This window comes from Notamacropus eugenii, chromosome 3 (assembly GCF_028372415.1).
Source record: "Notamacropus eugenii isolate mMacEug1 chromosome 3, mMacEug1.pri_v2, whole genome shotgun sequence".
NCBI lineage: Eukaryota > Metazoa > Chordata > Mammalia > Diprotodontia > Macropodidae > Notamacropus > Notamacropus eugenii.
In genome coordinates, this window is record NC_092874.1 from 309,519,452 (window position 1) to 309,537,358 (window position 17,907).

Sequence of the window (17,907 nt, forward strand, 5' to 3'; positions counted from 1 at the left end):
CAGGCAGGCTGCCCAGAGGCAGCTCTTCTGCCAGGGCAGAGTGTGGGTGGGACCCCGCTGTGCTCCTGACCCAGCCTGCCTACACCCAGTGATTGAGCTTTGTCAAAGATCAGAATCAGGCCCTCACCTATAATTTCCTAGTCCGCTGCAAGTTTCAACATCTGTGGGGAGATGTGACTTGAAAATAAACACTGCATTACAAGGGGAGGAGGAAAAGGGAGGGGAGAGGAGGGAAGAAAGTCCTGCTGCTTCCTGGGAGCCTTCATCTGGGTTCCTGAAAGGAGGAGAGGAAGTTGGATATAGAGGACTGAGAAGAAATGTGTGTATGTGTGTGTGTATGTACTCACATGAATGGGGATGGCGCACACCTCCCCTCCCACACTATCTCAGCATTGCCATCAACCACTCCCTATGAGGAGGGCTTCAGGGCAAGGCCTCATTTGTTTACTGTCTTCACAGGCCTGTTGGGTGTCCCCTTCAGACCTCCATGGACCTCAGAAACAGCTTTTCTTCTTCTCATCCACCTGAAATCTTTGATCTCTCTCCCCCAGTTCTGGGGTCCTGAACAACCTGACTCACATCTCTTCAGTCCCTGACTCATATTTGTTTGTAGGCATCTCCTTTCCACTCGCTTCTCCAGCCTACACACTTTCATTCTGGCCATCAACAAGCATTCCCAAAGTACCTACTGTGTGCCAGGGTCTGTGCTCAGTCCTGGGGACACAAAGACAGAGAGGAAATGGTCCTTGATCTCAGGAACTGACAATCCACCAAGGAGAAACAATGCATTTACCCTAGGAAGGCCCCTCAAGCTCTTAGCAGGGAAGGGTCTTCTTTTACACAGATGTGGGTGTGTACACACATCTGTTAACCAACACAGACTGTATATGTGTCCCACATAACCATCCACATCCACATACATGTACATATAAATCCACATATGTTGCATACATAAAGCTACACATATACAATCTATACATCCATACCAACACATATGTCCACAGATACATGTATATAGGCACATATCTTTCCACATATCCATAGATTTGTATGTACCCCTCCCCACATATGTATATATGCCCCATTTTCACCAAGGTGTGCAAAGTGCTTCAGAGACCTGATCTGTGACCCTATCATGAGGAAATAGAAACTGAGAGGCTTGAGCAGGGCCGCACAGCCACATACCATCTGAAGCTGGGTTCAAATCCAGTCTGGCTTAGTAGGTGCTTACTAAATGCTTATTTGATTAATTGATAGTGGTCTCTATCTACATATACTGCCTTTCATGAGGAAAGACCATCAGACTGTTTGGTCCAAAGTATGTGGATGGGCGAGACTTGACACTTGCCTCTCCCCCATGTCCTCTCCTGACCTCTTGGCACTTACTAAAACTGCTCACTTTATTCTGTGTTTGTAAAAAATGCTTGTTGTTTCATTGGTTGATTGAAAGGCAATAACAGGGAGGTAGCACCTGAGAAAGTGCCAATACCCATAACAAGGGCAGATTTCAGTTGACTCTCTGGAAAGATTCAGGTGGAGCTAAAGCCTCAGACTTCAAGTTAGTCACAGCTGGACACAATTCCCCAAAGGACTCTGTCAATATTTCTGATTTACTTATTCATTCAAGTACAGTTTTCTCTTAGGAAAATGTATGTGTGTGAGTGTGTGTATGTGTAACTTTGTAAGTGTGTGTGAGTGTGAGTGTGTGTGTGTGTGTGTGTGTGTGTGTGTGTGTGTGTAGTAGAGTAGTCCCTGGATTCTAACCCACATCCATGTAAAGCATGGATCCTAACATGGTGCTGGGCATATAGTAGAGGCCTAATGAATATTTGATCCTAGGTTCATAGAGCCAGAGCTGGAACGAGCACAGACATCATCTGTGAACTTGGGGGAAAGAGGATTTAGGACCCTCCCAAGGTCCCTGAGAGGGTGAGTCTCCAAGGTTGGATGTGAACCAGGAGCTTGAGGGACATGCCAGCGCTGGGGCTCAACCCTCCATATCCCAGCCACTCCTTTGGACTGGATTGAATGCTTGTTCCAATTGCTATGAAAGTATACATAGAATCTTTCAAGAAAAATAATTTTAAATGATAATTTAATTTCATACAATTATTAGCCTAAACAGTCCTCTTCTTCCAATTGGGGTTAAGTGACTTGCCCAGGATCACACAGCTAGTAAGTGTTGGAGGCTGGATTTGAACTCAGGACCTCTTGATTACCTCAGGACCTGTAGCTCTATCCACTGTACCACCTAGCTGCCCCTCATATATCCTTTCAAAGATAAGGTCATATGGTATGTTGTTCCCAGAACCCCATCTGTCTTCATGACTCGGTGAGGGAGTGAGCAGGGGAGGATGCTAGGCTTGGCAGAGGTCCCACCCACCATCATGTAAAGGGTCTTTGATGGTAAGGATCTCTCCTTATGCATCTTCATTCCCAACAGAATAAGCTTAAGCAGCCCTGGCATCCCAGAAATGATGGTTGACTTATGTCCCAAGTGGTCCATCCTCTTCCTCCTCTGTTTCTTCTCTCCCCCTCCCCGCCGGAGTCTGAGTAACTTTATTAAGCCTCCTACTCCTACTAAGCTCTGCTCCCTTCAGAAGACATTCCTGCCCACTGTCACCAGAGCCAGACAAAAAGCAACAGTAATTCTATCAATGCTCCCTTACAGGCTCAGGCAGGAAAGGTGGGCTCTGGCTGGTACAGCTAGGCTCGCTCAATACCCAGGACAGCCTTTGCAGAGGGAGGGCTCAGGGCCAGGACATCATGCTTCCAGCTCCTTCCCAGGACCCACCTGCCAAGGTGATGGAATGTCTCCAATGGGAAATTCCAGACCATGTTAGCTCCCTAGGTCACCAAGGCCCCTCAAGTCATCCTTCTAGCTTTGTAACAATCTTTGAAATGCTCTGCTGAAACTACTAAAATGGGTCAAACAGTTGGATTTGGGAGTATTCCAAGAGACACTGGAAGGGCTTGGTGAGAAGAGGGCTGGCCTCCCAGAGAGAAAGTCCTGAGTTGAAGCATGGCCTCAGTCACAGGCAGCCTGGGTGACTGAAATGAGTCACTGAAGTCTACTTGCCCCACACACCTCTGAAGACTGTAAGCTAAAAATAGTTAACCCACTGGGTGGAATTTAGAACTAGCATTTATTTTCCCCAGTGGGAGTTCCCCACACAGATAAAATCATCATGTGTCCAGCCCACTCTCCCACTCTCCCCAAATGACTAGATGCTGCCTCACACTCCAACCAGCCATGTGACCCTAGGCCAGTCATTTAACCCCTCAGTGTTCTGGGCCCTCTCTAAGGTAGAGGTTCTTAAACTTTCCTGTGTCCTGGGCCTCTTGAGCAGCTTGGTGAAGCCCATAGAACCTCCTCAGAATCATGTTTTTAAATGCTTAATAAAATGAAATATACAGGATTATGAAGGAAACCAATAATATTGAAATTCATTTATCAAAACATTAAAAATTATTTTCAGCCCCCCAGGTTATGAATTCCTGTTGTAAGATTGAAGCATACTATTTTCACTTTTGAAAATTTTTTTCTCTCATGGATTTCCCTTTTGTTCTGATTCTTCTTCCACAATATGACTGATGTGGAAATATGTTTAATATTGTACATGTATAGCTTGTATCAGACGGCATGCCGTCTTGGGGAAGGGGGAGGGAGAAAATTTGGAACTCAGAATCTTATATAAGCGAATGTTAAAAAACTATCTTTACATGTAATTGGAAAAAAATAAAATACTATTAAGTGGGGAAAAAAAAGAATTCCTCCCGCAAAGAAGGTGAAGAACTGTGTTGGCGATTCCAATGAAATCACCCAACTCCTGTCCCTATGACATCACTGCCCAGATCTAATGTGGATGGACAGCTCTATCACTGACTTCAGTTGGGCTCATAGGAGCTTAACCTTCAGACAGGAATGGCCTCCAAGGTCATCTGGACAGGCCCCCTCAATGAAGACATGATGGGACTGGGCCCCAAGTTGGGGAAGGGATTGGGATGAAGGAAGGGGATTGGAACCTAGGTCCTCCAAGAATGAACCTTGTACTCCCTTGTCATTCCCAATGGTACCTTTTTCCCAGCTTCATTGAAGACTTCTCACATCACCCGTTTCAGAGATTTTAAAAGAATACACAAGGTTTGCCCCTATATGAAGGGGCTGCTTTTATAGATGCTCACAGGCTAAAACACTGGGGGAAAATATTCCAGTCAGTGGGTGTGTGTGTGTGTGTGTGTGTGTGTGTGTGTGTGTGTGTGTGACACATAAACATATGAGTATGAGTGAGAACTTTTTCCACAGTCTCAAGGTTAAGTAAGAGAGGAGAGAGTGTAATGAATCCTGCATTTCCCTCTCTTGAGACCAGGGGCTTTGAAGATGGCCAGTGTAAATGGGCAAGACTTTCTGGGCCTTGATGACCGACAGGCTGGTCCCTGGACACATGCCTACCCCTCCCCATGGACAGAGTGCCTACAGGAGGCTGAATGCCTGGGTCAATCAGCTCAGTCTCTGTAGCACTGACACTTGAAAACTGTTAAACAGTAGAAGGGAGTTCACTCTCTTCTCTGTCTCTGTTTCTCCGTCTTTCCCTCTCTCTTCTTGTCCCCCTTTCATAGTGTCTTTGCCCTGTCCTGTCCCACCCAGTACAAAGGGGCTAAAAATCCACCCTCTCCCCTTCCACAGGAACTCGGGACACAGGTAGATTCAGATGATTGATAAAAGTCTCAGTTGTGGCAGGGGATCTGAAGACCTGGAGAAAGGTGCCCTCTTCTTGGTACATTCTTCTTCCCCAAATGTCCCTGCTTTTCCTCAGGGTCAGAGAGGGCAGCGAGACCTCTTGGTATGGAACTAGGAACCAGAACTGGGGAGTCTGGAACTGTTCCTCTCTGGGTCATTTCAAGCCATATGGGAATCTTATACTTCCTGGAAAGGGGCTAAGGAAGGGAACAGCCTTCCCCTTTCTTTCCTCTTTTGGGTCAGCACCATCATTGGGTCTCTAAGCCTGGTTCAAAGCCTCAGTGTGTGTCAGTCTTCCCTCTTCCTCCCTTTAGTCTAAGTTATATTTACTTCTGAAATATACTCCTTCAAAAGTTTTTCTGTGTATGCGCCTGTCTGCCTCCCCTCTCCTGTCTCATAACTGTCTCCTCCCATTTCTCTTGGACTTGGACAGCAGCTGATGCCTAATGTTGCTCCTCTTCATGCCCCATCTCTCCTCAGCTCTTGCAGTCTGGCTCCTGCCCCTCCACTTTCCCCAGACCATTCTCTCTTAGAGCCCAGATAGCTCAGTTTTTCAGTCCTTGGTCTTGACCTCTCTCTTAGTCCCTTTGGTCACTCTGCCTACTCAGTACACTTGTCTTCTTGACTTGGGTCACCAAAGGCTCCCTGTCCTGCTCCCCTGTTTCTCTCAAAGTTCCTCTGTTGATTGACTCAACTGGCTCTCATCTCTTCTTTAGTAGAGATTCCATCCTTTGCTCTCTTTTCTTCCCCTAAACTCTCACTTGTCAATCTCCTTTACACCCATGACATTATTGCCCTCTCTGGGCAGATGACTCCAAATCTGTGGGTTTTACCTGACCTCTCTTAGTTTCAGATTCAGCAGAGAGGAAAGGGCGGAGGGGAGAGCTTGCATGGTGGCAGACTTCAAACCTCTACTTTGGTGAAAAGTCATCATTCAGCCCTCGGAGTTCACTTCACCTTAATGGTGAAGAGAATCTTATTCCAGCTCTTCATCTTTGATTCCCCTAGCAGGTGAGCATTGACCTGGGGGCTATATTTGCCTCCTGCCCTCCTCTCGCCCCAACCCCCCTGTTGTTTCAGATGACTCAGCAATATCCCAGCATCCAGGCTAGAAGTGGGAAGGAGACAAGAGAATAACTCCTTTACACCCCACTTTCCCCACCCACCCTCAGGAAGGTCAGTCATAAGGTGGCCTGGCCCCACCTTAACTCAGGTAAATGGTAGGCACCCAAAAACCACCACAGAAACTCTGCTAGGCTTGAGCAGCTGGGAGGAAGTCCCCCCTGGAAGAACTAATCATGCTAGAGTAGATGGGAAGGGACAGCAGCCCTCGAAATGCCTGGAGGCAGCTGGGACAATTTCCCTAGGACAGCAAAGGAAGGAGTGGCTTGATTGGCTTGAGCTTTGGTCTGAAGAGTGAGAAGATGCTGGGGCAGGGGGACCCATTGAAAGTCTAGAGGCTTCAAGAAGGGTCAAGGCCTCTTAGGGCTGGAAGGGACCTTAAAGGTCATCTAGTCCAACTCTCCATTTTTATAGATGGAGAAGCAGACCCAGAAAAAGGAAATTACTTGCCCAAGGTCACACACCTAATGAGTAGCAGAGACTTACCTGGACCACCTCTCTTCCTTTCTTCTGTTCCCTCCCTGGGTGATTTCATCTCTTTTCATGAATTCAGTGATCACCTTTATGAAGACACAAACACACTCCAATCTCCACAAATTGTATGGATTGCTCTCTTGAGCCTTAGCCTAGAGTTGCTATCTGCCAAGGGGATGGATTCACCTGGACATCTCCAACTTCATATCCATAGCTCATGCAAAAGGATGGTCTAAGTCTTATCTTTATCTAGTGGTTTGCATGTTGTGTCCCCCATTAGGATGCCCTTCTCAAGGTCAGGGATTGCTTTATGTTTTTCCTTGTCCCTTCAGCCCTTAGCTCAGAGTCCCACTCACTGTCTGCCCGTTAGACCTGTCCCTCCTGCACACTTCACAGTTTCTGCTGAGAGCATCACCATCCTTCCCCACATCTTTTTTTTTTAATATTATTAATTTAGAATTTATTAAATCATTCAACAAACACTGGAGGAATACCCACTATGGACCAGGTACTATGCTAAGTACAGATTGTCATAAAAGAATAAGTAAAATATAGTCCCTTCCCTCATGGGGCATATAAAAATGTACACATAAATAATTTCAATTAATTCAGCAATTTTTTTTGACATTTTATTATTTTTAGATTTATTTTCAGTGTTCTACAATCACTACCATATAACTTAGATTTTTTTCCCTTCCCTCCCCCCCACCTCCTTCCTTCCTCCCCGGAACGGCATACAATTTTACATAGGTTCTACACAGACATTCCTTTTAAATACATTTTCACCATAGTCATATTGTATATAAGAATTAAAATGAATGGGAGAAATCATATAACAAACCAAAATGTAACACAGAAGAAAATGATCTGCTACATTCTGCGATTGAATTCCATAATTCTTTCTCTCTTCCTCACATCTAAAGCATTCAAACTGCTACCGAGATTACACCTCCCATGGGCTGGCCATGTCATTCGCATGCAAAACATATACTTGCCAAAAAGATTATTTTATGGAGAACTCACAGAGGGCAAGCACTCACATGGTAGTCAGAAGAAGAGACACAAGGTCTCAAGATTTCTCTGAAGAACTTTGGAATTGATTGTGTGGCACAGGACCACTCAGCATGGTGTGGCCACATCAGAAGGTGCTGTGCTCTAAAAGCAAAGCAGAAATGGAGTAGCTCAAAAGAAATCAAGATGCACAAATTGAGAGAATCCACCCTAAATGTTTTCCTGGATTATTTGTACCTGACCTGGAATAGAGCATTCCAAGCTCACATTGGTCTGAGCAGCCACAATCAGATGCACTGTAACTTGACTCTCACATAGTGACGTCATTTTGGTCCTTTTTGAGAATAAAGGACAACCACTATGTTTTCTTTTGCAACATGACTAATATGGAAATGTTTTGCATGACTACACATGTATGACCTATATTGAATTGCTTGCCTTCTCAATAGGAGGGTGGGGAGGAAGGAAGAGAGAGAATTTCGAACTCAAAGTTTTAAAAATGAAAGTTAAAATGATTTTTACATATAACTGGGGAAAACAAAATGCTAAATAGATAAAAAATAAAATGCATATAATAAGTTCAATATATTAATTTCAAAGCTATCCTTATATGTGATTCTTTCTGAAATTCCTTTCATTCCTTTCTGTACATACAAAATTTTAAATAAATAGTATTGATTTTTTTGGTTTCATATTGCCTAAATTTCTCCCACATCCCTTATCTTCTCCTTTATAAATAATATTTTAAGGGGAAAAAGATAAAAAATAATTAAAATAAATCAATAAATTGAAATAGTCTGAAAAATTATACAACCCCCGCCCACCCCTCAACAACCACAATAGAACAGGACTTCCAAGGGGCACAGTGGAAAGCTTCAGAGGGGTGACCCAGAGGTACTTAAGGGATGGGGCTGACTGACATGGTTGTCTATGGGGGGGTGGGGCGGTGGCAAGGCAGCCTGTGATTCAGAATCACAATGATTATAAGTGAAGCCTCTGAGTAGTATGTTATCACACCCTTCATAGGAATAAACGTAATATTGATTTCATAACTTTGGCTCTTTCCTCTCTGTCACCCCCAATATCTCATCAGTTCTTGGATCCTGTTGCCAACACATCTTGCATCCATCTCCTTCTCTCCACTCACTTGGCCACCACCCTAGTTCCACCCCTCACCACCTTATTTTGTTACCTCCAAACTGGTCCCACTGTTCCCAACTTGTCCCCCCTCCAAGCCAGCCTCTGCAGGGTTGCTAAAACAAGCCAGACTAGTCCCAAGGCATGGTCTGAGCACAGCTCCCTCTGCTGCAAACCCTCCAGGAGTGCTCTATTGACTCTAGGATGGGATACAAATGTCTACTTTGGCACTCAAAGCCTTCCCGAGGCTGCTTCCAACCTTTCTTTCTAGGCTTGTTCCACATAATTCTCTTTCCTACCCTATGTTCCAGCTTGTGGAATTTCTGATAGGTTACATTTGATCTGCTGCCTTTTTGCGTAAGAAACAGGCTGACTTCTATGGCCAGAAAGGGTCCTTTCCTTTTTCCTGTTTCTTCTAGTCTTTGTCTTTAAATGATGTCTGAAATACCAGATGCTTCCTTAGGCTCCAGGACACAAAGCACAAAGTCAAACCACCCCTGTCCTCAAACAGCTTACATCTGACTGGAGGAGAAGTCCCAGAAACAATGAGGACACATGTAAATATCTCCAAAGAATAGTGACAAAGTATGTTCTTTCAAAGCTCAGCTCAATAGCGCCTTCTCCCAACATCTCTTCTTTCTCAGTGGCTTTCCTCCTTTCCTCCCTCAAAATGCCCGGTACTTGCTTAGTTGTGGATGTGTTATTTTTCTCCTTGAGGACAGGGATAGTTTTTGTTTGGTCTTCGTATCTCCGGAGAACAGCACTGTGCCTGACACTAGTAGATGCTTCGGTAGAGCCCGTGAAAGATTGAGTTGAAGCGCGTTTATTACTGGAGGAGCAGTGGCTTTCTGGGCGCCCTCCATTCAGCCATAGGAGTGCTTCACCTAGAGCAGAGCTTTGGTCATATCCCCTCTCCTCAATAACCTTCAGTGGCTCCCTATTGCCTCCAGTTTGGCATTCAAAGCCCTTCATAACTGATCTCCTCCTTCCCTTCCAGTCTTCTCACACTTTCCTCCCCAACATGTGCTCCTTCATTCAGTGACACTGGCCTCTTAGCTATTCCACAAACAAGACCCTCATCTCTCAGATCCAGACATTTCCTCTGGCTGTGTCCCTCATACCAGATACTCTCTGCCTCCGAAGCTTCCTTTAAGTCCCAACTAAAATATCACCTTCTATCAGAAACCTCCTCTTTTTTAATTTCACTGCCTTCTATTTATCCTGTGGTTTGCATGTTGTCACCCCACCAGCATTAGATGATATGTTCCCTGAGGAGAGGAACTATCTTTTGCCTCTTTTTGTATCCCTAGGTCTTAGCAGAATGCCTGGCATATAGTAGGTGCTTAATAAATGTTTCTTTATTGATATTGATCAACAGCAATCTTACTATATTGTTCAATTCATTTATTCATTCAATAAACATTTAATAAACACCTACTAAGTGCCAAACCTTGTGAGACAAACTGTGTAAAGTGCTTTGCAAACTTCAGAGTGCTAGCTAGATGTCATCTCTTATTGTCATCACTATTATTAGTCAGCAAACCTTTATTAGGCACCCATCATGTGCCAGGCACTGGGAATATAAAAGGAGGCAATAATGATCCATTCTTTTGGTGGCTACAAACACAAAATTATACAATGGCCCCAGATCTGCAGAAGTCTACATTCTAATTGGAGTAGGGTGACAATTTACTACATGCATTTCAACATAGAAATAAACACAAAATGGATCCAAAGGAATTTCCAGGCTTATGGCAGGAACAGTACGGGAAGTCAGGATAGGCATCCCGTTGGAGGCTGGACCTTGAAGGAAGCTATGAGTCTGAGATGAGGGAGGAGAGCATTCCAGGCATGGGAGACTACCTATGCAAAGGTGTGGAGGTGGAAGATGAAATATCATGTACAAATCCCAGCAAGCAGGCTAATGTGACTAATAAGTATGAAGGTAAGTAATGTATAATAAGCCTGGAAAGGTCCACTGAAGCCAGATTGTGAAGAACTTTAAATGTCAAATGTTTATTTGGTGAGATATGGTAAGTATAAGTTCCTGATTCTTGCTTTTTCTTCCTCACTCCCAAAACTTCATCTCCTCTCTCCCAGGCATTGACTGTCCCTGATGCCTGGAATACCCTCCTTCCTCACCTCTATCCCTTAGAACACCTGGTTTTCTTAAGGCTCAGCCCAAACACACATTTTCCTCTCATCCTTCCCTGAATCCCTTCCTATCACTGTCCCACCCCCAACTAGCTTGGATTGTTTTTTTTTACATGTTCTGCATTTATTTCTACAGGGGCATGTTGTTTCCCCCACTAGAAGTAAGCTCCTAGAGGGCAGGGATTGGTTCACTTTTGACTTGGAATCGCCAGTGTCTATCCCAGTGCCTCGCTTGTGGTCTAAGTATTTTGATTGATTCTGTGGAATGGCTACAGATTTGAATACATGAACCCAAATATAAGAAGGGGTAAGTGTAAGGATGGCCCTCCAGCCACTGAGGACTTCCCAGGAGTCTGAGTCAGTAGCTAGAGCCTCCAAGGTTAAGTGGTTCACCAAGCTAAGTCTTGCCGACTCCACACCTTGCCCCACTCCATCCATCAGGCTAATCCTTCTTACCCTTCTGATTTGAGATAAAAGCCTGACCAGAAGTGTTCATTTGGACCCTTCCATGAAGTAGACCTGCCTTCGGGACCTACATCCTCCTTGGGAGCTCTCTCTCCATGGAAAGAGTGCAGACTTAGCTTCATGGCCCCAGAGTGCTAGTGACCTTTAGAGATAAGACAAGTCAGAGACAAGAATTCAAAGCCAAGGGTCTCCTGGTTCTAGAGCCAGTGCCATTTTCATTAAGTCACATTCGTGCTTCCTCCATTTTACTGGTAGAGAAACCGAGGCCCAGAGAAGTTAAAGTGAATTTTCCTAGATCAAATAGTGAGTCAGTGGCAGATCCAGGATTGGGGACCCAGTTTCCATACTCATTCTTTTCACAGTGCCCCCATCCCCTAGCCAAAAATGTAGGAGGGAGGGTATCTCCACAAGAACCTCCTTTACCTTTGGGAGACTGTGGTGCCCCTGTGTGACAAGAAACCTGGGAGATGAAAGGCTGCCACATGGACCTCAAAGGTGCTGGGTGAGAGAAGGACCCTTGCACTCTCCCATTATTCAGGGGAGGCTGGATCTACAATGCCCACCTTGCCTAGACCAACTGTTTGGTCTACTGGGTTTTTCTGCATTGTCCTACAGGCCTGGGAAATTGCAGGGTTGTCCTCTGTAATCAACTTCAGCAGAACAAAGAAAGGATTGTCCCAGCAGCGGCCTGGGGGAGGGAGTGGTGATTTTTACAGCACAAAGTTTTGATTTTTGTCTTCTCTTCCCCACCGGGCAGACTGTGTGTGCCCTGGTAAAAGAAAATGAAAGAGATTTTTCTGAAAAAGCTGATTTCAGAATAGTGATGGGAAGCAGGCTTCCAACCTCTTGACAGGGAGGTGGTAGGCTATGGGTGCAGAATGGCCCATCCATGGCTGGTGAGGTGATTGGGTTTGTGGCACTAAGTTCTTTTTTGTTTGAGACAAGGTTCTGTTGGGACAGGGTGGGAGGATTGTTGGGAAATGATACTGACACGAAACAAAAAAGCGTCAGTTAAAATTTCTTTAAGAAGAGGTTGGTGGGTGTGTTGAAGTCACTTGAAAGAGTGGGAGGGGGTGATTTAAGAGGGGAAGCTCACTGATGCAGAGGTCAGCTGACCTGAGTTGGAGCCCCTTCACATGACTGCTGAGTTCAAGGGAAGGTCTTCACTTCACCCAATTAACATGAGAGTTGGGCAGCTTCAGGTCCATGGCCCAACAAGGCAGGAAGTGCAGGGAGTTCATTTGTCAGCATGTTGTTTCCCTCCCAAGAGAATGAAAAGGGCTTGTCTCAAGACCCTCTATTGCTGTTTGTCAGTGCCCAAAGATGAGTCTGACTTCTTGTGCTGATGGCCTGAAAAAGGGCCGAGAGCCAGAGTAATGCTGTCTCCTAACTGTCCTTTCTATCAGAAGAATGTACCCATCCAGTATACATTTCCACATGTTCTTTTAAAAATGATTGGTGCATTATATTTGGACATTCCAGGGGCTTCCCAGCAAAGAGCCAGCCAGCCTTCTCCACCAAGCTGCTTGGAGGCTCCATGGGGCAATGCCAAGATCTAGCATCAGAGGATGTGGCTCAAATCCTGACTGCCAATTGCTATCCAGTGGCCTTGTCACCTCCTGCTCCCTCAGTCATTCGTCATTCCTCCTTAAAGGAAAGGGTGGACTCAATCTTGGGGCAGAGGTGGAGGGAGGAACTTGGGTTCAAACCCTGGCTCTGCCATAATCTCAAGGCTGAGGGGCCCAAAGTGGGCATCTCACCCAAATGTGACTCTGGCACATCTGCCACACCCCAGGCAGGTGAGATCCAGGGTCCCTTTGAAGCCCAGTGGTCCCTGGGAGCTCACTGTCTGCCAAGGCAGACCCTTTCATTTTTGGACAGTGCTCATGGTTAAGAGGTTTGTACGTCATTGAATTGGCATCTGCCTCTCCATCACTCCTGCTGCTGGCTCTGTGCTGTGAACCAAGCAGGGCAAGTCTAGTCTCTCTCCCTTAAGATGACAAGTACTTGACAACAATCACAGGAGCCCCAGATATGGACCTTGGAGGTCATCTAGTCCAATGCCCTCATTTTACAGGTGAGGAAACTGAGGCAAAGAAAGGGCAAGAAACATAAAGGTCACCCAGGTGAGCAGCAGAGCTGGGATTTGAACTGGGCCTTCCTAAGCATGCCCTTTGCTAGTCCAAATAGCCAGTCGCTTCAGTCTATTCTCTGTGAAATGAGTTCCAAGCCTCTGCCCATAACCCTGACTCTAACTCTAACCCTAACCTCTTCTGGATGTGCTCTGGTTTATACAAATCTTTCCTAAAATGGGAGAGCTGAATCCAAGTATTCCCACTGTGATCATTGGCAGCAGGCAGGGAGACTGTCACTTCCCTCCCCCTGCCCCAGGTTCTTCAGAGTATGATTTATTAATCCAGCCCAATCTCCAAGGCTTTGCTGTCCACTAAAGTAATTTTTGTCTGGCATTGTCTACCTTGCCCTTTACATGTGCAGCTGAGCCTCAGTTTCCTCGTTTGTAAAATGGAGACAATAATCCTTGTACTCTGTACCCCCCAGGTTTGTCTTTTGCCAAGAGGTAGTGGGATAATGTACATACAAAGCTGTTACTGCCCTTAGTCTGGTCCCTGCCAGGAACATTTGACCAATACATGGCTAGATAATAATAATAATTAACATTCATATAATACCTGGGTAAGCTAGGTGGCGTAGCAGGTAGAGTGCTGGACCTGGAGTCAGGAAGAACCGAGTTCAAACCCTTACTAGCTGTGGGACCCAGGGCAAGTCATTTCACCTCTGTCTGCCTCTGCTTCTTCAGCCGTGACAATGGAGATTAAAGCAGCATTTCCTCCCAGGGAGGCTGTGATGATCACTTGAGATGGCATTTGTGTACAGTGCCTGGCACGTAGTTAGTTCCTTTTCTATGGGTTTAAAGATATGTATGCCTTTTCAGGAATGGGTCCAAGTACTCGTGACCAGGAACTCTCTTCTCTGGCCAAGTCTTGTGTCTCTGCACCAATGGCAGCTCCAACACCCTTTTTCCCCAGGACACAGGTATTCTCTCTGCCTTCTGGAAAAGAGGTAAAAAGGGCAGAGAGGAAAAGTCCACTTGATTTCTGCTGAGCTGAGATTGAGTTCAATAAGCCTGTCCTACCCTTAGGAGGGAGGTGTTGTCCAAGTCCCAAACAAAGACTCATCACAAATTCTTGTCATGGAGACCAGGGAACTCACCCACCTCCTGTATACGAAATATTCAAGGACATAGATGAAGGCTTTCAGCATATGGAGTCAACCCTGGAAGGACATAGACAAGATACACACAGAAGGAGAAGGCAAGGATTGGAGTGACCATTACTAGTGTGTGGGGGGCACAGAACTCACCCCAATGAGCTCACACATAATCCCCCAATAAGAGTATGGAAGACCTGGGTTCAAATCCTGCCTCAGAACTCAGACATTTACTAACTATACCTGAAAGGGGGGGGGGGCGCTATCCAGAAGACCTGGTTTCAAATCTCACTTCAAATACTAACAGTGTGATCCTGGAACCCCTCGGGACATTTCTTACCTTATGTAAAAATGGAGGAAATTGGGTTGAATGACCTCCAAGGTCTCTTCTAGTTCTAGATCTATGAGCATATGATCCATTGGCAAGCATTTATTAAGGATCCAAGGATCCAAAGAAAAGTTCAAACTGCCCCAGCCCTCAAGGAACTTACAATACCAAGTTCAGAGCCAGTCAAACTCAGTTTATCAGTGCCAAGATCTTGGGCAGATCACTTTCTCTTTAGGTCTTGAGTTTTTCATCCATAAAGTGAAGGTGTTGGATTTGAGGAGCTCTAAGGTCTCTGCCAGCTTAAAGCTGAAGACCTTGTGAACCTTTTTACAAGACACAGACAGAGACAGAGGGAGAGGAAAAGGAAGAGGGAGGAAAAAAGGAGACAGAGACAGAGAAACAAAGAGACAGGAAGGGAGAGGGAAAGTGAGGAGAGAGAGACACACAGAGACACAGAGAGAAACAAAGAGACAGAAAGGGAGAGGAAAAGAAAGAGGGAGAAAGGGAAAGAGACAGAAAGAAGGAGAGAGAAACAGTTCTCTGAGATGCAGATATATTTTGCTGCTCCTGAGGTTAATAAGTCCCTGCCTTTCCTTCCTTCCCAGGGTTGTTGTGAGAATCTTGTGGGATTTTACAAACTAAAGGGCTTTAAAAACTACACAAATGATAGATTGCTGATGAGCTGAGTCAAAGGGGAGGAAGATACTAGACACCTTTAAGGCCCCTTACTTTGCATCTCGCCTCCTAGGACTGACTGAGCAGTCATTCTCTCCTCCAGAAGTTGCTTCCAGTAGCTGGATATTGTCTGGGGTTTGTGCCTGGATGGTGCCTCTGAGACCATCCTCTTCTTAGGGTTAGAGAAGTGACCTGGGCGGGTCTGTGCCATGCTGTCAGGCAGGAAGTGAATCAAATCTTGTTTTATCATCGTACCTTAAGGCCTTTCCTCAAACTCCTCAGATGCCTCCAATGTTTCTGGGAAGTTGTCATTATTCACCATTATTTATTTAGGGGGAAAAGTCTCCAGTGATCTCTCCTAAGACTAGGATCCTCTGGTGGCAGAAGGCTGGCTCCAGGAAAGGGGAAAAAAATCCTTAGCTTCTTAGCAAGAGTTGATTTCTGTTATCTCATACTGCCCTTTGCCCCTTAGAAAGTGTTTGTTTGGGAGGGGTGTGGGATGCCAGAAAGATCAGTGGGTCTGGCAAGGGAAAAACTAGGTTTAAGTCCTGAGCTTTTTTGTCAGCTGTCTGTCCTTGGGCAAATCCTCAGTTTCCTTATTCCCAAAATGGGTACTTCGAGTGTCCACCTCACAAGAAGTTTTGTCAAGAGCCAAGCTGGGCGTGGGGAGCTGTGATCTTTCCCCTCTTTTATCTCCACACTAACCCATGAGATCAGTCTGTTCAGTATGAGTGTCCAAACTCTCTTGTCTCCATTGTGAGCAGAACTTCAGGGGAAACTGAACTCAAGAGAGGAGTGACTTTCCTGCCACCCAGCTAGGAGTAAAGCCTGAATGCAGTCTGGCCTGTCTGCAGCCTAACCATGTAACACCCTCCCAAAAGTCTGGGAAGGAGAAGAGGCCCTCACTGGGCTCTTTGCAGAACTGGATAATTTCATGACTGAGCCATCATTTTCTGTACCTGAGAATCTCCCACCAATGCTTTCCTTTTGATAGAAAATAAAATAGACTGGAGAGATAACACCATGTGTCAGAAAGGGAGTGAGAGAGCACTGGCCTTGGAGACAGGAGAATATGAGTTCAAGTTCAGCCTTAGACTTACTAGCTGTATGACCTTGGGCAAGTCACTTAACCACGATTGCTTCATCTCCCCCTCAAAAAAGGGGAGCCTGAGAGCTGCGGGGGCAGCATCAGGGGTCATTCATTCATTCACCTTCAGCATGTGCAAGGCTCTGTGTCTGTACAGAGCTGGGGGAAAGAACAAATGATGATACACGATTATACATTTATTCAGCACTGGCTATATGCAGGGCACTGTGCTAAGCCCTGAAGAGGGCTGAGCAAACCCAAGCAGGCCAGACAGTCCCTTGTCACTCTAAAGGAGGGCCAAGTCTTGTCTTCCTGCCTGGCTGGGCCCTGGCAGTGACCTTGGAAGTTGGTTTCTTTGAGGTTTCCCTAATTAGAGGCCAGGGTGGCTCCTGGCTGGGGCAGAGTCCACCATTCTACTGGGAGAGGGGAGGGGGGAAGGGGAGGAGGGAGAGGGAAAAAGGAGGAAATGGAGGTAACCAGTGAATCCAGCCTGGTAACTCTCCCCAGGAGGTTGTAGCCTGGCAAATTCTAGGCCTTTGAAGGGCTGGGAAATTCTCTGTCTTCCCATCTTAGATATTGTGGTTCCTTTCAGGAAAATCAGCCAGACCCAACCTTGTCCATTTTTCAGTTTTCAGAGGCTAAGTTGGTCAGGGCTGACAAGGCCAGGCTGGGACCTCTGGTTCAAGATTGGAGTGAAATGAACTATGTAGACCTGGGCGGTCAAGCAGTTGGCAGAAAAAGGCTGCTCCAGGCCCTGATGGGAGAGAGAAGAATCTGTACTTTACCAGGATATCGGATTGATTGGAGTGCAGCCCTCCTGGGCCAGCATGGGCTATCCTGCCGGGCCTCTGGGCAAGCAGCCAGAGAGAGAGCCTCTGGACCTTTCTGTATTTGAGTCTTAGTCCCTGAGCCAACTGACTCTGAGACAGTATCAGGGACTTGGAGGAAAAAAAAATTAACCCACCCTATGTGGGAGAGAAGGGTAGAGGTTACTCTATTACCACTTGTTCAGTTGTTTTTCAGTCATGTCTGACTCTCTGTGACCCCATCTGACAAAGATACTGGAGTAGTTTGTCATTTCTTTCTCCAGTTCAGATGAGGAAACTGAGGCAAACAGTGTTATTGACTTGTCCAGGGTCACACAGCTAGTAAGTGTCTGAGGCTGGATTTGAACTTAGGTCTGTCTGACTCCAGGCCTGGTGCTCTGTTCACTACAGTGCCCCTAGCTGCCCTATTACCACACAAAGAATCAAAGGACAGTGAGGAAACAGACCATAGAGATCACCAGGAGAATACCGTACAAGCTTCTCAACAGTAGGGGTTCAATGAGTCTTTCTAACCCCAGAGCCCAGCACTGGCCCTTACAGATGATAGAGGCTTGTTGGGTCAGGGCTAGTCTAAACTTATCACATGACAGTTAAGAAACCAGGCCCAGAGAGTCCAAACGACTTCCCTGAGGTCCCCTAATGGGGCAAGGGCAGAGCC

General features: G+C 45.9%; 1 long non-coding RNA gene across 1 annotated transcript; it reads right to left on the bottom strand.

Moving 5' to 3' along the window:
* Positions 1 to 7,027: 7,027 nt before the first annotated feature.
* Positions 7,028 to 15,751, bottom strand: LOC140496599 (uncharacterized). The gene is made up of 3 exons (XR_011964326.1): positions 15,591 to 15,751; positions 13,795 to 14,398; positions 7,028 to 11,873 (listed from the first exon to the last, which is right to left on the bottom strand). It is a non-coding gene; the product is annotated as an uncharacterized lncRNA (long non-coding RNA).
* Between the last annotated feature and the right edge of the window lie 2,156 nt (positions 15,752 to 17,907).